General features: G+C 44.3%; 1 long non-coding RNA gene across 1 annotated transcript in view; it reads left to right on the top strand.

The window, feature by feature from the left end:
• Positions 1–19016, top strand: part of LOC144891271 (uncharacterized) — a 53897-nt gene extending 34881 nt beyond the window's left edge. Inside the window, exon 3 of the long non-coding RNA XR_013622779.1 lies at positions 18813–19016. This is a non-coding gene — a long non-coding RNA (uncharacterized LOC144891271). The remainder of the gene's footprint in view (positions 1–18812) is intronic.
• Positions 19017–22740: the final 3724 nt, after the last annotated feature.

Here is a 22740-nt window from a genome sequence, read left to right on the forward strand (position 1 = left end):
CCGTGTCTCAATACAAACTGTTATACACGTGTCTCAATACAAACTGTTATACCCCTGTCAATACAAACTGTTATACCCGTGTCTCAATACAAACTGTTATACCCGTGTCTCAATACAAACTTTTATACCCGTGTCTCAATACAAACTGTTATACCCGTGTCTCAATACAAACTGTTATACCCGTGTCTCAATACAAACTGTTATACCCGTGTCTCAATACAAACTGTTATACCCGTGTCTCAACACAAACTGTTGTACCCGTGTCTCAATACAAACTGTTATACCCGTGTCTCAATATAAACTGTTGTACCCGTGTCTCAATACAAACTGTTATACCCGTGTCTCAATACAAACTGTTATACCCGTGTCTCAATACAAACTGTTATACCCGTGTCTCAATACAAACTGTTATACCCGTCTCAATACAAACTGTTATACCCGTCTCAATACAAACTGTTATACCCGTGTCTCAATACAAACTGTTATACCCGTGTATCAATACAAACTGTTATACCCGTGTCTCAATACAAACTGTTATACCCGTCTCAATACAAACTGTTATACCCGTCTCTCAATACAAACTGTTATACCCGTGTCTCAATACAAATAACCCCTCCCCTCCAAATCTTCCCCATCACCCCTCCCCTCCAAATCTTCCCCATCACCCATCCCTTTCAAATCTCCCCCCTTGCCCCCTCCCTCCTAAACGACCCCCTCACCCCTCCCCGCCAAGACGCCCCCTCGCCCCTCCCCTCCTAGACTCCTGCCTCACCCCTCCCCTCCAAATCTCCCCCATATCCCATCCCTTTCAAATCCCTCCCCTTGCCCCTTCCCTCCCAAACTTCCCCCTCACCCCTCACCTTCAAATCTCCCCACCCTCATTGCTTCTCAATTTCCCCCCTCTCACTCCCCCTCCTCAAAGCGTCCTCCCCGCTTCTTCCCCCTTCAAACTCTCACCTCCATCTCCCCCAACCTTCTGCCTCGCTCTTCCCCCTCCTCAAATAACACCTCATTGTGGCTCACCCAATCACCATCAAACCTTTTGTCCGCCCCATCCTTCCCTTTCTCCGAGCTATTCTGAAATCTCTGACACACCTTCAACAGCTCTCCCTACCTCTTCCACCTCTTCCACATCTTACCCTACCCCTCCTCCCCCCTGTTCTGTATCTGATGCTCCCCCTTCCTCTTCATTAACGGTATGGACCTCAAACATCCGGGGCCTTCGTTCAAACTTAACTGATCTCTCCATACAGGTTGCTTCTGTCAAACCAGACGTGATCTGCTTAACAGAAACTTTCCTCCTTTATGATGTCTCTGATTCCATAGTATCTCTCCCGGGCTACTCCCTCCTCCGGTATGATAGACCTGAGCCTCGTCCTGGAGGCGGGGTTGCTATCTTTATCAAAAACTCTCTTCCCCACTCGCCCTGCACTGCACTCTCTCCACCTCACCCCCAGGAATACCTCTGGCTACGGCTTCCCCTTCGCTCCCACCTCTTGTTCATATGTGTGTTGTACCGTCCACCAAACAGTGATGACTCCATCTACATCTCGCTGTCTGATGATATGGACCAACTTCTATCTACTCATCCCAACTCTCTCTTCCTCATATGTGGTGATTTCAACTGTCATCATGCCAGTTGGCTGGGTGTGGGTACCTCTCTCACCAGCCATGGCTCCTCAGCAAAGGACTTCTGCGACTCACTGGGACTGACACAATCTGTCAATTTCCCGACCCGGATCTCAGTCAACGGAACATCTTCTCTTCTGGACTTGGTTATGACTAACTTCCCTGAAAATGTCTGCTGCTCTTCTTCTGCTCCGATCGGATCATCTGATCATGTCCTTGTTAAAGTGGACATCTCTCTGACCATCCTCAGGGAGCCTGCTCAGCGTCGACGAGTCTGGCATTTCACTCAGGCCAACTGGCACGGTCTTCAAGCAGCCATCAATCATCTGGACTGGTCTCCCATTTCTACCACCTCTGACATCAACTCATCCTGGGAATTCTTCCAAAGTAAATTGCTCTCTCTCATGCACAGATTTATCCCATCTCGTCTTCAGTTGTCTTACCCTTCCTCCCGTCCATGGTACACGGAATCTTGTGGTGAGGCTGTTGCCCAGAAACAACTTGCCTTCGTCTCCTGGAAAGCAAATCCAACGGAAGGAAATCTCATTTCCTTTCACAAAGCCCGAAACAAGTGTGTGTCCACCCTCAGGAGAGCCAGGAAACAATATCTCTCCGTTCTCAAGACCGAACTCTCTTATCTGTCTCCCTCTTCCAAATCCTGGTGGCGTCTGGTCAAATCCGTTTCTGGTGTTTGTTCCCCCTCCATCCCCTCCCTTACCTCAAACGGCTACACAGCTGACTCCGCACGTGAAAAAGCTGAATGCCTCAACTCTGTGTTTGCCTCTAAATCTTGTGTCCCAAACCCATCCCTCTCTGTACCCACCATACCCAGTCGTACCCTGCTGCTCCTGGACTCCGTGTCCTTTCCTCCTGACAAGGTGGAAAAGTTTCTGTCAACCCTCGACTCTGATTCTGCAACTGGACCCGACGGCATCAGCCCACGGGTCCTAAAATCCTGCTCTGCTGCTCTATCTCACCCTCTCTCTGTTCTCTTCACCCTCTCTTTTGCTCAAGGTCAACTGCCATCTGCTTGGAAATCAGCCAACATCACCGCTTTGCACAAAAAAGGTGCAAAAACAGATCCTAGCAACTACAGACCAATCAGCCTTCTCCCAATTATCAGCAAAGTCATGGAATCCATCATTGCTTCGGATATGAAATCTTTCCTCTTCTCCAATGGCTTGATCTCTGATCATCAATTTGGTTTCAGACCAGGTCACTCTACTCTGGACATGCTGCTTCTGCTGTCTCAACAATGGATGGAGGTCCTCAATGCCAAGCAGGAAATTAGAGCTGTCTCCCTCGACATATCACGTGCCTTCGACACGGTCTGGCACCCCGCTCTGCTCACCAAACTCTCCTCCTTTGGTATCCATGGAAATCTCCACGCATGGCTGGCGGACTTCCTCTCTAGTCGTCGTCAACGTGTGGCCCTGAATGGGTTTCTCTCATCTCCTCTTCCTGTTCAGGCTGGAGTTCCCCAAGGCAGTGTTCTGGGCCCCGTGCTTTTTCTGGTCTTCATCAATGATCTCTCTGACTCTCTCGAAAATCCTCTCTATCTCTTTGCTGATGACTCCACTCTCTGCCGCTCCATTCCTCATCCCTCAGATCGGCAGTCTGCTGCCTCCTCACTCTCTGAAGACCTGGACAAAATCACAGACTGGTCAAACAAGTGGAACATGTCTTTCAATCCTGACAAATCTCACACTCTTACTATGTCTCTCCGAAAAGATCGACTGGACAACCCTCCCATCTACTTTCTCAACAATCCTCTCCAAGAAGTTCTGTCGCTCAAGATTTTGGGTCTCACTATCTGCCATGATCTTTCTTGGGAAAACCACATTTCCAAGCTGGCCTCCAAAGCCAGTCGCCGACTGGGCATCCTCCGTCGTGCGAAGTCCTTCCTCGGCACACCTGAGCTCCTCACCACATACAAGGCTTTCATCCGCAGCTCAATGGAATACTGTTCTCCCCTATGGGCCGGTGCTCCTGCCTCACACCTAGCTCGGCTTCACGCTGTTGAAACCAAAGCTTTCAGAATTATTGGAATCTCCCGCGATGAAGCTATCTCTGAGGGCCTTTCACTCACTCACCGCAGGCAGGTAGGTGGTCTTTCTGTCTTCTACCGACTCCTCTCCGGCCTTGCACCCCCAGCTCTCTCTGTGCTCTGTCCCCCAAATATTCCTACAGGTCGCACAAGATCTGCCAGCAACCCTCTGATGGTTAAACTGCCGAAATCTCGGCTCTCTGCTCACCTTCACTCTTTCATTCCTCTTTTCTCCCGCCTCTGGAACAAACTCCCTCACTCCCTTCAATCCCACTCCTCCCTCCAGGTCTTTAAAACAGCTGTTCACCACCATCTCTTATCTTCCCCCATCCAAAACCTTGATCTTTTCTACCCCCGCTAATTCACACCAGATCCACCTTGTTTGAAATTCCAACTTCTTTCCTGGAAGTCCTGGCAGTGTCCATATGTTTTATACCTCTCCCACCGCCCCCTTCCCACGCCCCCCCCCCCCTAAAGCCCTCGCCCTCTCTCAGATCTCTCGATGTCTCCATGTCTCTCGGTCCCTGCTCTCAAATGTTGTGTTTGTGTCCTTCCCCCTCTCTCCCCATCTTGTCTACCGCTCCCTATGTTATATGTTTTATGTGTCGGTTTGTCTTTCTGTGTGATTAATGTTCGCTCTTTCACGAGCCTCGACCTTGTATACAAAAAAAAAAAAAAAAAAAAAAAAAAAAAACTGTTATACCCGTGTCTCAATACAAACTGTTATACCCGTGTCTCAATACAAACTGTTATACCCGTGTCTCAATACAAACTGTTATACCCGTGTCTCAATACAAACTGTTATACCCGTGTCTCAATACAAACTGTTATACCCGTGTCAATACAAACTGTTATACCCATGTCTCAATACAAACTGTTATACCCGTGTCTCAATACAAACTGTTATACTGTAGCGGTTGCCGGTTGCCGCTGAACATACACAATCGCCTTACACCTGCCGAGGACGCAACCACGGAGCGATCGCTGTGCCGGGCTCGCCCAGACCACCCGGAGACGCTCAGTCTCGCCTTTCCCGGGCATGCCCGGACTCGCCTTTCCCGGGCTCGCCCGGCCCGTCCGGCCCGTCCGGCGACACCCAGTCTCACCGTTCCCGGGCATGTCCAGGCACGCCCGGCCCATCCGGCGACACCCAGTCTCACTGTTCGCGGGCATGTCCAGACTCGCCCAGGTCTCCCGGACACGCCCAGTCGCGCCTTTTAAGGGCAAACGCTCCGGCATGAGATATTTGAGTGCTTGTATATAATGCTGCCCGATAAACGGGCTTTTCAGTTTACCCGAGTTGATTTGATGGAATAAACAAACTCGGACGAATTCCAGCTTTTTGTCGCGTCCATTCTTTCGATTCGAGTTGGAGCACAGCTCCTTCATTGGTGACCTACCGACATGGACACGGCAGTTGCCCTCAAACTGCCTACCTTCTGGGAGGCTCACGCGGCGGTTTGGTTCGCCCAGGCGGACTCCCAGTTCGCCCTGCGAGGCATCACCGCCGACGACACCCGCTTCCATCATGTGGTAGCAGCCCTCGGCTCAGCCACCGCGGCCCGCGCCCTCAGCCTCCTCCAGCACCCGCCAGCCGCTGACAAGTACGGCGCGATCAAGAAGCTCCTCCTCGACGCTTTCGCCCTCTCATCGGCGGAACACGCACGGCGCCTGCTCGACCTGCCCGAGCTCGGCGACACGCGCCCGTCCGAGCGAATGGATTACATGCTCTCGTTGCTCGGGGAGCACGCCCCGGATTTTCTTTTTCAAGAGCTGTTCCTCCGTCAGCTGCCTAGCCAGGTACGCCTCGCCCTGGCAAGCACGCAGATCACGGATCCCGGCGCCCTCGCCAGGGAAGCCGACAAGATCTCCTCGGCAGGCCAACGCATCGGGGCAGCGACCTGGAGCCCGCCGCCGTCCGAAGCAACGCCCATGGCGCCCGAGCACCCGGCACGGTCGGCGGCCGAACTGCCGGCGCAATTGGCGGCCGCTAAGCCGCGCGGACCGCCTCCAACACGACGACCGGGGCCTCCACCTGACCAGGCGTGGTGTTACTGCCATGCCAGGTTCGGACAAAAGGCCCGGACATGCCGACCCCCGTGCACTTTCGGCAAGTCGGGAAACAGCCGGGCCGGCGTTCATTACCAGCCATGAGCGCCGGCCACACGGGCAACTTAATTTTTATCAGGGACAAAGCGTCCGGACGGCGGTTCCTGTGTGACACCGGCGCCCAACTGAGCGTCATACCCGCCTCCGATCAGGACAGGCAGTCCGCGGTTTGCGGCCCCTCCTTGGTGGCGGCCAACGGATCGGCCATCCGCACCTTCGGCCCCCGCAACGTCACCCTCTGCTTCGGCAGCCAGCGCTTTCATTGGACTTTTGTGACCGCAAGCGTGCCCATGGCTCTGCTGGGCGCCGACTTCCTCTGCGCACACGGGCTGCTGGTTGACGTCAAACGGCGTCGCCTCGTCAACGCCGAGACCTTCAGCTCCCTGGCATGCACGTTGAGCAGCTCCGCGCCGACCGAGCTAGCCTGCGCCCTCCCGGCGGCGAACGAGTTTGCTCGCCTGCTCGCGGAGTTCCCGGCCCTCACGCGGCCGACGTTTTCGGCCGTCGCGGTACGACATGGTATCGAGCACCACATACCAACCACGGGCCCGCCGGTCTACGCCAGAGCCCGCCGCCTCGACCCAGCCAAGCTCGCCATGGCCAAAGCCGAGTTCGACGCTTTGGAACACCTCGGCATCGTGCGGCGCTCCGATAGCGCGTGGGCTTCGCCACTACACATCGTACCGAAGCCGGGGGGCGGCTGGCGCCCATGTGGCGCCTACCGCCACCTTAACGACGTTACCACCCCCGACAGGTATCCGATCCCACACATTCAAGACTTCTCCGCCCGTTTGGCAGGACGGGTCATTTTTTCGAAGATCGATTTGATACGGGGATACCACCAGGTACCTGTCAGGCCGGCCGACATCCCAAAAACGGCCGTCATCACGCTGTTCGGCTTATTCGAATTCCTTCGAATGCCATTCGGCCTCAAGAACGCGGCTCAGGCGTTCCAGCGCTTGATGAACGGCGTGCTGCGTGACCTGCCGTTCCTCTTCGTCTACCTGGACGACATCCTCGTCGCCAGCGCGTCCCGGGCCGAGCACCTCCTCCACCTCCGAACACTGTTCGGGCGCCTCAGCGAGCACGGCCTAATCGTCAAGCCGGCCAAATGCCACTTCGGCACGTCGCCCGTTGATTTTTTGGGCCACCACATCACCAAGAATGGGGCCGTGCCGCTGCCTACCAAGGTCGAGGCCATCACCGCGTTTCCGCGTCCCCGCTCCATCAAGGCCCTGCAGGAGTTCCTCGGAATGGTGAATTTCTATCACCGCTTCGTGCCCCGCGCTGCTCAGCTCATGCAGCTCCTCTACGAAGCCCTCCGGGGCAAGCCGGCCAAACACGACGTCGTCTGGTCCGCAGCCATGGACGCGGCATTTATAAGCTCAAAGCGGGCCCTCGCCGACGCAACATTGCTCGCTCACCCGGTGCTCAACGCTCCCATCGCCCTCACCACGGATGCCTCCGACTATGCGGTGGGCGCCGTACATGAGCAATGGGTGAACGGGGTTTGGCAGCCACTCACTTTTTTCAGCCGGCAACTCCGGCCGAACGAGCTCAAATATAGCACGTTTGACCGCGAGCTCCTCGGTCTACACCTGGCCGTTCGCCATTTCCGCCACCTCCTGGAGGGCCGACCCTTCACGGCTTTCGTCGACCACAAGCCGTTGGTTTACGCAATGGCCAAAGTCACGGAGCCGTGGTTGGCCCGCCAGCAGCGCCACCTCTTCGCCGTGTCGGAGTTTACCACGGACATCCGGCACATCGCCGGGAAAGACAACGCCGTGGCCAACTGTCTTTCTCGGGCCAGCGCGAACGCGGTCCACCTCGGCGTGGACTTCGCGCGTATGGCGGCTGACCAGACCACCGACACCACGGTGCAAGCCCTCCGGGCGACGGACACGGGCCTCCGCCTGGCCGACGTCCCCTTCGCGGACACTGTCCTGCTCTGCGACGTCTCCCAAGGCCAGCCTCGCCCCATCGTGCCCGTTACCTGGCAACGCCGCATCTTCGCCTCCCTCCACGGCCTTTCCCACCCGGGCCGGAAAGCTTCCCAGAAGCTGGTGTCGGCGCGATTCATCTGGCACGGCCTTTGACGGGATGTCCGCGATTGGACCAGCACCTGCACGGCCTGCCAACAGGCCAAGGTCCACCGACACACCCAGGCCCTGCTGGCACCTTTCACCGTGCCCGAACGCCGTTTCGACCACGTCAACGTGGACCTGGTGGGCCCCCTTCCCCCATCACGGGGTTTCACACACCTGCTCACCATGATGGACAGGTCCACCAGGTGGCCGGAGGCCGTTACCCTCGTCTCCACCACCACCGCCGACGTGGCGCAGGCTTTCATCGCCACCTGGGTCGCCCGTTTCGGCGCACCGGCGGACATCTCTTCGGACCGCGGGCCGCAGTTGACCTCCGAGCTGTGGGGCGCGGTCGCCCGCAACCTGGGCGTCAGGCTCCACCGTACCACGGCCTACCACCCCCAAGCCAACGGGTTGTGCGAGCGGTTCCACCGTTCCATGAAGCTGCGCTCGACCACACCCCTTACCCCATTTGTCTCATTCCTTCAGGATTCCTTTTTCCACCGTTCCATGAAGGTTGAGTTAATTCAACATTTGGTTGAGCAGAACTTAAGAACACCAATTCATCATTAAATATCAATAACTTTTCTTTCACAAGATAGAACTGTGCTGGTTCTTCTGTTGGAATGAGACCAGCACTGGTTTTTGAATCCGCTGAATATTCATTGTTTTGTAGAGCTTCCACAACATAATTAGGGGGTTGATTTACCTCCTCCAGTTTCCGAAATAATCCTTCATCATCATATTCTAATTCTCCAAGTTCTTGCTCTGTCATTTGACTAAAATCTTTGAGCATTTGAAGTTTTTTCTGAGTAAATTCTACTGTGGGAACTGTAGGTGAAATCGTTTGTTGAGTTTTTAAAAGTGGTTTAAAAATTTTCTCTTGTTTTCTTTCAAAGGCTTCTTCACCAGTTAGTTTCTGTCTCTGTTTCTTCTTTATCTCTTCCTGTTGCTTTACAACTTTTGAAACCAACTCTTGATGTTCTTTAAACTTTCTTGCTCTTTCTTCGGTATTCATCTTCTGTATTTATTTATTGAAAAATATCATTTAATGAATTGTAAAGGTCAATGGGAAAATTTTCCTTTTCTTCGTCATTATAGTAAATGTGTTGAAATAAATCCTTTTCTTTAAATATTTCATCAAATTCTTTATTGGTATTAATACAAGTTGTTATTTCTTCTTCACTAATACTTGTATCTCTGCTTTTCATACGTTTGCGTTGAGTCTCCTCATCGATATCAAAACCGAATGATAAAATCTTAACTCCATCACCACACAAATGTTTAATAATTTGTCTCATTCCTTCAGGATTCGTTTCTAAAATCCCAACACCGTTAGATTTTACTTTATTTAACTCACTCTTACAATGTGAATATTTTGTAGAACCAAGAGAGACCTCCTCAAATATTTGACCTCCGTTCCTCAATCGCATATGTTTCTCCATTGAAATGTAGTAATAATCTTTCCCTTCTACTTCTCCTGGTCGCATTGCTCTGGTTGTAGTACTTACAAAACGAATCATAGGGTGTTTTAAAAAAAAACTTACAATCTTTTCATTTTTACTATTCAAGAGTTTAGATTTATGAAAGTTCTTTCCTGGAGCAGATTGTCATTTCACCCACAAGATTAATAATAATAGTTGTCATTTATGTGTGTAAAATATCAGTTAGTATCTCATCTTGTTTCACAACAATATATTTATATTTTCCAATCGTGTGTTTCATATAATTTTCAAATTCTTTTTTACTACATAACGTAGAGCAATTATCTCTCCAAAAAATTATTTACATCTATTGAATTTAACTTGAATAAAATAAAAGTATTGGCATTGTTTCTTATTGAGCGCCGAGGGAGTTGAAAATATGACTGACTAAGATAAATACAATTACAAGAAGAATGTCTCCCTCTTGTGTAGTAGCTATCCATTACTGTTTGGTTTCTCTCATTAACACAATCATCAAAGATAACGAGGTTCTTTTTTGATTTATCTAAATCTTGAGGTGAAGGTATATCATCCGTATTATCACTGAGAATACAAGTTATGGGTTTTGATTTTGATTTCTGTGTATCACAAAATAGTTGTATTATATCCTCAATGTTGTAATCATTTAGTTTGTTTTGAAGTTTAAATAAACCGATAATGTCTTCCTTGTTAAGACCCGCATTAAAACCTTGTGATAGTAGTTGATACTCGGGTTGAAAACTTGACTTCGTAAAAATTATTAAATTATCATAATCTAAAAAGTTGGGGGAAAGGAGCATCTTTAAAAGCAAACAGGTTTTTCCACATCCGCTTGAACCAACTATTAGACATCTCAATGAATTTGGAATGTTTTTATGGTTATTAAATTTTATCTTATTTTCCCAAACGGGTAAAAAATCATTCATTTATATATTTGGAAAACAAGTCATCTAACTTTTTTTGAGCTATTTTAGAAACTCTATATTTTATCCTGAGTTCGGGTTTAATTTCAAAATAATTCATTATTTTATTTATATAGTATCTTGTATTAACATTTCCATTAAAATTATTTTGAATAATAAATATCATTAAACCCTTATATATTTCCTCAATACAAATAGTCTCTTCCCTTGAAAGAAATGGTGTATTATCATCACAATACTTAACATTCATCTCTCTTATTAATCTTGTAAAGTAATTCATTTTTGGTTCTAATTTAAAAGAGTTATATATATTTTTATATTTTTTATTATCATTAATTAAAATTAAATCACAGAAAATACATTGTTTATATGAACCCTCATTATTAAGCCCTATTCTATCACAAGCCGGACAATTCTCTAATTTATCATATGGAGAGTCTGGAAATTCTAAATATCCTTCTATCATATTTATATAGTAAATTTTTACTTAAACTAAACGCAAGTTTATTCGTTAATAAATACAATGTTTCAAAGCACAAAAGACAAATTTCAATCAATCTCTACTTAGGTGGAAGATATAGAAAAATATGTCAAAGATGTTAAATTGAACAAAGATAAATATGGAAATTTTTGGGTAAAACCAGTTATGGAAAATAACATGAGCCCCTCTATTTCATTTAAAGGAAGAGCTCTAACTATACCTGGAAAGACATCCATTAAAGTAAATCTAACAAAAGTTTCTCCTCTACTCCTGGCAATTTATTCAAAGCTTGAAAAAGTGATCGATCGCGATACTTTGAAAATGAATGATAAGACCATTAATAATTCTAGAGGAGACATTTGTATTTTCTTTAATAATCCAAAGGGTGTAGATCTAAGTAAAATGAATGATGTTAATATTTCTGGTGAAATGTCATTTCGTTCTATGATAGTTAGAGATTATTTAAAGATAACTTCTGATATTAAAAATGTAGAGAATGAATCTGTTAATGAAAGAAAGTATATAGATATTGATGGGAATATTTTTCCTGCTAATTAAATTTGAGTCATCACAGCAGTGAAGATTTTACTATTTTATTGAACTCGGACGATAGTGATGATAGTATTTCATTGAACTCGGACGATGGTGATGATAGTATTTCATTGAACTCAGATGATAGTTATGATGCTAATAGTTTGTGCTCAAATGATAGTTATGAGAGTACCTTTATTGATGACTCTGAGTATGATTCTGAGTATTCATGTGATAGTTATGACTCAGATGATTCTGAGTGAAAAAGTGTTTTAGTTTAAGTATAGTTTCATATATAAAAAGCCTGTAAAAAGGCACTTTCTTCTATAAGTGTTTTACTTAAAGCACAGTTTCATCTTTAAAAAAGCCTCTAAAAAGGTGTTTTACTTTAAGTATAATTTTGCTATATAAATATGATCAAAGCAACGTATTGCGACATTTGTGAACAAGAATATAAACAATACAAAAGACACTTTAAAACTAACAAACACACATTTAATCTACTTCACCTACTATCTCCTATTCAGAAGGAAACAAAACACTGTTCTGCCTGTAATAAAAATATCCTCAAGAAAGGCTTCGAAATACATCTTAAAACAAATCAACATTTATCAAATTTTATCACAACTAAAAACTCTGATGGCGCATTCAAAGGACATATTAAAATAAGTCTTTAACTTCAAACCTCCTGAACCAGAGTCTATAGTTGATGCTGTAGAAATAGTTAAACCTGCTGTTCAAACATTGATTGAAAAAACACTAAAAGAAATGAAACCACTTAAATTTTATATGGGAGTAAAATTAGAAATGACAAACGACGAAGGAATTATAGATACACCATTCATGAGAACTGAGCCACACTTTATATCTTCATATCAAGATTTTAAAACATCAGGAGTCTATGATGAACTTATTAAACAAGAGCAAGATGTGGATAATTCAATCGTAGGAAGTGGATTCAATATAGGAAAAATTATTTACATAGACATTCATATTCTTAAATCAGATCCTCTAAAAGCTTCTTCTTACATTGATTTACCCAGTGTTATCAAAAATAGAAAAGCAGTTATCAATATCAAAAATAAGGACAATAAATGTTTTCTCTGGTCTATTCTAGCACACTTACATCCTCCACATTTTCATGATGAGAGTATCTCATTATAAAAAATATGAGAATACATTAAATACGAAAGATCTAAAGTTTCCGATGACTTTAAATGATATTCCTAAATTTGAAAAGTTAAATAATTTATCAGTTAATGTTTATGGTCGAACAAACAAACAACATTCAGGTTTTAAAGCTTTCTGACAATTGTAAACAAACTCATATTAATCTTCTATATTTTAATTCAGACGAAAATTCACATCATACATACATCAAAGATATTACAAAATTAATAAAACCACAAGTATGTAAAAGAACAAATAAAATATATATTTGTATGCGTTGTCTTAACTTCTTCCATACACAAGAAAGATTAGATAAACATTCAAATTATTGTGGTGAACATAAATCAACGGTAATCAACATGCCTAAAAAAGGCTCAAATATCACATTCAAAGATGAAAAGAAAACAATAAAACATCCATTTGCTATATATGCTGATTTTGAAAGTATTTTAGAAAAAATTGATACTGCTTCTCCAGATCCAAAAGAATCGTACACAAATAAATATCAAAAACATACTCCTTGTGGTTTTTGTTATTATATCAAATCATCCGTTGGTGATGAATATAACAAGTTAGAGGTGTATAGAGGCTCAAATACCCCAGAGGAGTTTGTGAAACGACTAGAAAAAGATTGTGTCCGATTAACCAAGATAATGAGAGAAACCAATAAACCAATGTCCTTAACAAGTAAAGAAAAAGAGAATTTAGACAGCCAAAGGTTGCCTGTCATATTTGTGAGAAGAAAATTGGTAAAGGTCTAAAGGTTAGAGACCATTGTCATCTCACTGGTAAATATAGAGGTCCGGCTCATCAAAGTTGTAATATTAATTATCAACTCCCCTCTTTCATTCCTGTTTTTCTTCATAACAACGCTCATTATGATACACATCTATTTATCAAGGAACTCTCAAAGACTTCTGGAAGTATCTCAGCAATTCCAAACACGGATCAGAAATACATTTCATTCACAAAAACAATTCACACATCTCCTATTACTCATATCAGATTTCTTGATACATTTAAATTCATGGCAAGTCCATTGGCTAACTTGGTTCAAAATCTAAAAGAGTTTCCATGTCTTTCAGAGTATTTTTTAGATAAAGATTTTCTAACACAAAAGGGAATTTACCCCTATGACTATATGGACTCATTTGAGAGATTCAATGAAACACAACTTCCTTCAAAAGAAAATTTCTATAACAAATTAAACAACAGTCATATATCTGATAAAGATTATGTACACGCACCAAATGTTTGGGAAAAATATAACATCAAGAATCTTGGCGAGTATCACGATTTGTATCTCAAAACTGATGTGCTTTTATTGGCCGATGTGTTTGAAGCCTTTAGATCTGTTTGTTGCACTGGATATGGATTGGATCCTGCTCACTACTACACAGCACCTGGATTGGCCTGGACTGCGATGTTGAAAATGACAAAACAAGCTTTGGATTTGATAACCGATGTTGATATGCTTTTGATGATTGAAAAGGCAAAAAGAGGTGGAATTTCACAAGTCTGCTTGAGTAGATACGCAAAAGCAAATAACAAATATCTTCCAAATTATGATTCAACGAAAGAGAGTTCTTACTTGATGTACTATGACGCGAACAACCTGTATGGCTGGGCAATGTCTCAGGCTCTTCCTTATGGAAAACTTAGATGGGTAAAGGAAAAAGACTACAAAAAGGTTTTACAAGATGTATGTATCTCTACACAAAAAGAATTGGATAAAGAAAAGTTGGTTATTATTTTGAAGTTGATTTGAAATATCCAGAGGAACTTCATAACCTACACAAAGATCTCCCATTTGCTTGTGAAAAGGAAAGTCCAAAGAAGGAGTGGTTAAGTGATTATCAACAATCATTTAAAAAGGTGAATCAACAGAAAAATTACTTACTACATTATATAACAAGAAAAATTATGTTCTACACCAAAGAAATTTGCGACAATATTTATCAAAAGGTCTAAGAGTAGAGAAGATCCATAGGGTTCTAAAGTTCAATCAAAGTCATTGGTTAAAGGGGTACATTGATTTTAATACACATAGAAGAACAGAGTCAAAAACAGATTTTGAGAAAGACTTTTATAAATTGATGAATAATGCGGTCTTTGGTAAGACCATGGAAAATGTGAGGAAAAGACAAAATATCAGACTATCAACATCTTGGAAACAAGCATCAAAATTAATTAATAGATCGAGTTTTACTAGAGCTGAGGTCTTTACTGAGAACTTTTGTGCGATCCATTTGATTAAAGAGAGTATTGAAATGGACAAACCTATTTATATTGGAACATCAATTCTTGATTTATCAAAGTCATTAATGTATGATTACTTTTATAATAACTTGAGAAAGAAATATCAAAATGATGTTAATCTACTTTATATGGATACAGATAGTTTTATTTTGCAAATTAATACTGATGATGTTTATTCAGACATGAAAAAGGACATTAATATCTATGACACTAGTAATTACAGTCCAGAGAGTGAGTTGTTCTCTTCTAAAAATAAAAAGGTGATTGGAAAGTTTAAGGATGAATTAGGAGGAAATGTCATGAGTGAATTTGTGGGATTGAGGTCTAAGGCTTATGCTTATAAATACATTGTGAATAACGTTGAAAAGACTGACAAGAAGTTAAAAGGTGTAAAGAAAAATGTTATTAAAGAAACAATAAACTTTAAGGATTATTATAACTGTTTAACAACAAAGAAAGAAGAGTTTAGAAAGATTAATGGAATAAGAAGTTATAAACATAAATTATATTCAGAAGAGGTGAATAAGAAAGCATTGGGGGCTTTTGATGATAAGAGGTTTATTTTAGAAAATGGAATTGATAGTCTCCCTTATGGTTATATAAGTATATAAGTGATAAGTTAAAAAAGGGGGGGGGGGGGGGGGGGAATATATACTTTAATTTAAAAATGGTATGTGGCACTGGAGGCGCTCAAACAAGAACATTGAGGGAGGTTTACCATTTTATCTTAGCTCAGTTAAAATATCTTAATAAAGAACCAAACTCAAACATCTTTTTTGTTAATATATTAGATGGTAAAGAGAGTTGGAGGAGAATTAAATTATTTCCTACGCATAAACAAATATTTGTAGGATCGATGTTTGAGTGGTCTACTCGGGATCATTGATAGCAAGAGTACCATAAGACCAATGGGGAATCATTGTTTGAGTGTCAAAAGGCTAAAAGGTTCGTAAAGAGGTGAGAGGAAAATTAACATGTAAGTGCATGGGTCAATGTTTGAGTGGGTCAAAGATAATCTGCCAGATGATATGTAGAAGAAGGATTATAGGTCTATAAGGGAAAACAAATATTTGTAGTGTTTGAGTGGTCTAATGAACAACATTAAGGATAGGTACTATAGACAAAAGGTTCATAAAGATGAGGGTGGGAGAAATAGAGGTGTTAATGGGCAATGAGGTTAAGAGTAAAATTAACATGTAAGTCAATGGGAAAATGAGAGTGTCCCAGAAGCAACATATATACACTACTGACATGATATCTGCCAATCCGTTTCTATTTTAAAATCGGATCTTCTTAATATCCGCATTTGATATGTGAACGAAAAATACGTGTAAATGTAACGAAATGATTCCCATTTAAATGAAAAATTTTGATTTAATTTTTAATTCGCCATCACAGATGTTTACCAAATTATGACACACAATAAGGCGTACCAATACACCGCCTAAACTATGTATTATAATTACGCGGACGCGGAACCCTTTCCTGTGTAAAAATAACCCGCCATTAATGATGCTGCTAGCAGATGGGATAGCCGACTTAACGTGGTTTACAAAGGAAGGCATGCTCATTGATGCATCACCCTGCGCTGAACATCACTAGGAAGACAGTTTACAGTAAGACTGCTAGTTTAACCCAGATACGTTGAGAGTTAAGTCCGCTACCTGTGAGATGTTAACCTGTGAACCTCTATGTCATAAATTGTCTTTCAAATCCCATGTACTGTAAGCCCTCACCCTTTACCTTTTAACAACAACAACAGCGTCACGTGCTATATATTTCCAGGTCCTCCCATTACTCAGTACTCACAATCATTACGATTTTCAAGATGGTTACTGGAGATGTGTGTGATAATTATGGTAGGCCTAGTAATTATTTTGTGTGTTGCATTATTATGCTTGTTGCATTATTATGCTTGTTGCATTATTATGCTTGTTGTATTATTGTACTTGTTGTATTATTATGCTTGTTGCATTATTATAATTATGTTGGTCAAATGTGACGGGCCGATCTTTACTCCTGCCAGGGAGTAATGCATTCGATCGTGTGCGTGCGTGTGTGTGTGTTCGTGTGTTGTGAACAAGATATCTGGAAAAGTTCTGAACAGACTTGGATGAAAGTTGGTGGGATGGTTGCCCTTCGGATAAGGAAGAATTGATTGATTAGTTTTTGGTGAAGCTCAGGAAATTATTCTGGATCCAGGAAGTTTTTTGGGGAATTTATTTTTGTTTTCCTTTAAAAACCATTTTCTCTGCAATAATTGGACCGATTGAGAGCAAATTTTCTCCACAGGAGGGACTGTCTGTAGAATATTTTTATGGTAATTATGATGTCACAGGTCACGTGGTTCGGCCGCCATATTGTTTTGAGTGAATAACACTAAAATCCAATTTTCTCAAACGCCTGAACAGATCGAGGCCAAACTTTGCAGGCAGAATCGCATACCTATGACGAACAAAAAAGTCAGTGAGCATGATGTCATGAATCGCATGGTTTCAGAGTTATGACGTTTTTAAGCACAAACATTTAAAACCTAGCTCCTCCCTAATTTGTGATCCAATTGAGGGGAAACTTCACAAATCTGTTCAGCATATCGGTCTACTAAAATGCCCTTTTGGAATTTGCGATAGGTCACGTGGTTTGGCAGATATCGTTAATTAAACGCAAATAATAAAAACATTTATATCTCTTGAACCACTTGATTGATCGACGTGAAACTTCATACTATAGTCGAAGTCATGAAGAGTAACAAGTCTGCAAAATTTGAAGATTATTGGATGTACGGTCTGGAAGCTGGAAGTTGTTATTGCATGAAGAAGAAGAGTCTTCGACTGTGGACGATTAATTATTTATCACATGTACAGACTTGCTGGGATCGTTTGACACAATGTCCCGGGTTAATTTGAACCTCAAATAAAATTATAATTCCAGATTTGTCAATGGCTGAGGTATATTAACAAACGAATAAAACAGATTTGGCATAATTCGAACTTTTTTTTAAAGATCGCATATTCATCCAGGGTTGAGAGGCTGAAGAAGAAAACTCGCAGGGGCTTCCCAGACCAAAAAATAATTCTGGCTCTGCGATTTTCAGGTTTATTTATCTATATATCTACATATCTGGGCAGTGTCTGTTGTCACGGAACTAATCCCTGAAACTTTTGTTTCCGTGGTTGTGAAGTGTTTTTAATAATGTGGTGGTTATTTTGAATCACGTGGTGGTGAGGTATTTTGAATTGTGTGGTGGTGAGGTATTTTGAATTATGTGGTGGTGAGGTATTTTGAATTATGTGGTGGTGAGGTGTAAAATGACGTGGTGAGGTGTTTTTAAGTCACGTGGCTGAGGTGTTTTTAATTAACATTGTGATATGAAAATAGTTTTCATATTTGTTGTAAATGTAGTTTAAACTCATGGTTATGCGTTAGAGCGTTGTGTTTTTTTTAGCAGCGTCTTCAATGTTCATTTTTTTTCTTTCTAATAAATACATATTCTGTCATTTTAAAACCACCAAAGTGTGTATTAGGTTTCCCCGTTTCATAAAATGTATCGTTTGATACGTATAATGCTTTAAAACAGTTTTTTTTTTTTTTTTTACTTCAGAAGAGATATCAACATTTACCTCAGCGAATGTCAATCACGGTGTCAGTATTTGATGAACTTATAAAGACTTAGGTGACTTAAGTGTGACAAGCATGTGCACGGGATTCTTCCCAGAAGAATGGGTGGTCGCATTAGCTTGTACGACTTCAAATGAGCGAGTTTTGTTTTAATGTTTGGGCCAGTTTTACATGTTTTATCCCTAAGGAATGAAACGAACGTTATTCCTGGCTTACAATTTTATTTGAAGTCACACATGCCTCAAAATACACTCACTTATATAGACTTGAACGCTGAATCCGAAAATATAAGTGAAATTTCCTTGTTTTTTTTTTTTTACTATCTTCTATATATTCTAAATATATATCTGTGCAGTGTCTGTCTTGTGTTGTCTTGTCTTGTGTTGTCACTGAACTACTCCCTCAAACTTTTGTGAAATCATACTATTCCAACTTGACCCACGGCGGAAGTATGCGCTCTACTGAGTGGCGTTCTTGTTGCATCTATCTGTGTTACAGGTTGTTCAGTTCTTGCCGAGTAAAACCGACTTGAATGATTTCAATCGAGTCAAGCCTCTTCTCTATACTCCCTACGGCTTATTACAATTTACTCAGCAAGAATTTCCTGATGGACAAATTCTTACGTCCTGAACGGTTTGAAGCAAACCCAAACTCGAGCAGTGCTGCCAAAGAATGGAACCACTGGTACAAGATGTTTGACAACTTATTGAGAGCAATTGAGCATCATGGACTAGAGAAGTTAACTATGCTCATAAACTGTTGCTCCAACTTGTCCCAGATGTGGCCTCACCATTTCTTTGCTCTGCCTGATGCTTTGTAGGTGCAGTGCCTGTCTACACAAATTTTTGCATTTGCTCTGATCCAGTGGTACTCATTGGCTGACTCCTGCAATCCGTTGGCACCATTGGCTGGCTCAGAACTTGATGGTGGTGCAAGTGATGAAATTATGGAATTGCATCTGATGGAACATGGACAAGCTTCCTCACTGGAACATGGACAAGCTGCTGAAGCTTGAGCACTTCGCTGGGGATCCTCAAACGCCGCTGCGGCCTGCGCCTCCTCGATAGCACACTACGGGAAAAAAAAAATCTGATGCCTACGCCAGCTGGAGCAATACCTTCAAGAGCTGAGACATCTCGGTAAGGATTGCATAATGGTGCCACGCACAGTTGCCGAATCAACGGATGATTTAATGTGTGATGCATTTGTGGTGGGGATCTCTTCGTCTGCAATACGATTGTGATTATTGGAGAAGACTGTCGCTCTAGGAAGCTTTCGAGCAAGCCCAAATTTTGCAGTTGGCTCATACACGCTCGGCGGTTTACGGCCGCCCGTACACCATGGCGGGGCCTACCGCGGAGTGGAATGTTATGGCGGTGCGTTCTCTGGCTGATGCCGCAGCGCCGGCTGGATCAATCGACATGCCGCCGGCCCGGGGCAAGGATCCTTTGAGGCAGGCCGCCGTGGCTTCTTCCTCTTCTGCAGCGAACACCATGCTGTTATTTCTGCAGCAATATGCGTCACACGCGGTCTCTTTGTCTGGCTAGAGACGTGCAGTGTCATAATTGTGGAAGAAAAAGACATTTTGCAAAAGTTTGCCTTGCGGCGCTCGACCCTCGCCGGGGCTGACTTTCTTGCTGGAACCAACACTTCGAGTTGCGCATGAAGGGGCCCCCGGGCTATCGAGTAGCCTCACTCGAACTGTACTTCCTGTCCTCGTGGAGGGAGAATCGGCTGACGTGCTGATTGACATGGGGAGCAGTATGAGCTTCGTTAGTCAAGCTTTGGTGCAGAGATATGGGTTGACCATTGGTCGAGCTACACGACGCATCGATATGGCCTCGTCAGGGTTGTGCGCTCGCATTAAGGGCTTGTGCATGGTTAATTTGGTTATCAATGATGTGGAATATTCCGATGTTAAACTCTTCATAATGCCGGTTCTGTGTGCGGATGTGCTATTTTTTTTCTTGCAGTGACATGGCCGCCTCGAGATGCGGGTTGGATGTGGGAAGAATACACTTTCGGTCTGCGGACTGGCCGAGATGGCTATAGAGCCTTTGGCTCTTTCCTAGTTTGACGGCCGACTGTAAACTGCAAACAGTAAAGTCTAGATGGTACACTTGGGCGGACACGCTGTTCATTGCTGACAAGACCATACAATTGCTGCGAGAAGGGATTATAGAGCCGAGTACTTCCCTGTGGAGGGCTCAGGTGCTGGTGGTGCATTCGGACAACCATAGGAAGCACCTAGTCGTCAATTATTCGCACACTATAAATAGCTTCACTCAGTTGGATGCGTATCCGTTACCCAAGATGGACGATCTAGTACGTGACGTGACTATACCGAGTGTTTAGCACCCTGGACTTGAAAAGTGTGTATCATCAGATTCTGATACGCGTGATGGACAAACCTAACACGGGGTTCGAATCTGGCCAGAGGCTAAATGAGTTCCGCCGCATACCCTTCGGGGTGACTAACGGGGTCCCTCCTGCTTTCAACGCTTGCAATCGATGACATTGTGACAAAAGAGCAATTGAAGGATATTTTCGTGTACGTGGATAACGTGACAATCTGTGGGCATGCTCAGGACGACCACGACGCCAACTTGCGACGATTCCTGGACGTGACGAAAAAGTACAATCTGACCTTCAATGAGGATAAGTGCCAATATGCGGCCAGGGCAATCGACCTCCTCAGGTACTCCGTGACTGAGGGGGAGATAAAGCCAGATGCCGAGCGCCTGCGACCTTTGCTTGACATGGCGGCCCCAAATGATGAGCCCTCGTTGTGGCGGGCCTGAGGACTATTCGCCCATTATTCTTGGTGGGTGCAGGGTTACTCGGAGAAGATTAGGCCTTTGGTTGATTGTACTGTCCTTCCCTTATCTATGGCTGCCAAGGCCACTTTCCAGCAGCTGAAGGAAGATATCGCCGGGGCGGGCGTGAGCTCCATAGAAGACGCGATACCATTATTGGTCAAGACAGACGCCTCGGATTGTGCGATTGTGGTGACTCTCACACAAGGGGGTCGCCCTGCGGCCTTTTTTTCGCACACTCCGACCCAGAGCGAATGCCTCCACTCTGCTGTCGAGAAGGAGGCGTACGCTATAGTAGAGGTAGTTAGGCGGTGGCGCCACTTGCTTCTGGGCAAGGAGTTTCAGCTAATGACCGATCAAAAGTCTGTCGCATTCATGTACGACTGTCGCTGCATGCACAACGCATTAAAAATGAGAAAATATCGAGATGGAGAATAGAACCAGCTGACTTTTGTTACAAACTAGTTTACTGGCCGGGTCGGGAGAATCTGGCCGCTGTCGAGACCAGTCTGCGCGGGTATGGATCCCTTACCCCCAGATTTACAGGTCATACATGAATCGTGTCATCCGGGGGTGACGCGACTCGCCCACTTTGTTCGTTGCTGAAATCTGCCCTTCTCAGTGGACGATGTACGGCGCTTCTGCCAGAAGTGTCCGGTGTGTGCTGAGCTAAAACCCAGGTTCTGCAAGCCACCTATGGGAACTCTGGTTCAGGCCGGCGGTCCTTGGGAGAGACTAGGCATAGACTTTAAGGGGCCGCTACCTGTGTTGGGGCCGCATCGCGACATGCTCACGGTTGTAGATGAACACTCTTGCTTTCCCTTCGCGTTTCCGTGCACGGACGTCATCGGCTACGTTGATCCAATGCCTATGCCAGCTGTTTGTTGTTCGGGTATCTGGCTTTCGTCCACTCTGATCAGGGAGCTGCTTTTATGTCCCAGGAGGTGAGGTCTTATCTCCTAGAGTGGGGTATCGCGGCTAGTCAGACTACCCCGTATCATCCGCAAGGTAACGGACAGGTAGAGCGACTTATTGGGATTGTCTGGAAGACGGTGGAGATGCGTCTGAGGACTCTGTTGCTGAGCCATAACCAATGGAGTTTGGTCTTGCCAGAGGCTCTACACGTGATTCGTTCCCTGTTATGTACCGCCACTAATAAAATGCCTCACGATCGTATGTTCCGTTACCAGAGACGCAGCTCGAGTGGTCGATCGCTGCCCGGCTGGCTAGCCGAGCCGGGGCCTGCATAATTGAAACGAATGATTCGTTTGTGTGTTTCCCTCTCTCTGCCCCTCTTGTCTCCCGCTCCCTTCATTTTATGTTTTGTTTGTCTGTCTTTTTTTGTGTTTAATGCGTTAGCTCTTACACGAGCCTCGACTTTGTATACAAAAAAAGAGTAAATACGAGCCGGCTGTTGACCGAGTAGAGGTTCTTGAGGCCAACCCAGATTATGCGCACATCCGGATGGGCGATGGACGTTTGGTCACTGTGTCGGTGACGCATCTAGCTCCATGTGGGGAGAGTCCCAGCGCCGGGCCAAGTGATGAGTGGGGTACAGGGGAGCCGGATACTCTGTCCTCATCAGCCGAGCCTGCCTACTGTGCCCAGGG

This window comes from Myxine glutinosa, chromosome 3 (genome assembly GCF_964187855.1).
Source record: "Myxine glutinosa chromosome 3, kmMyxGlut1.1, whole genome shotgun sequence".
NCBI classification, from domain to species: domain Eukaryota; kingdom Metazoa; phylum Chordata; class Myxini; order Myxiniformes; family Myxinidae; genus Myxine; species Myxine glutinosa.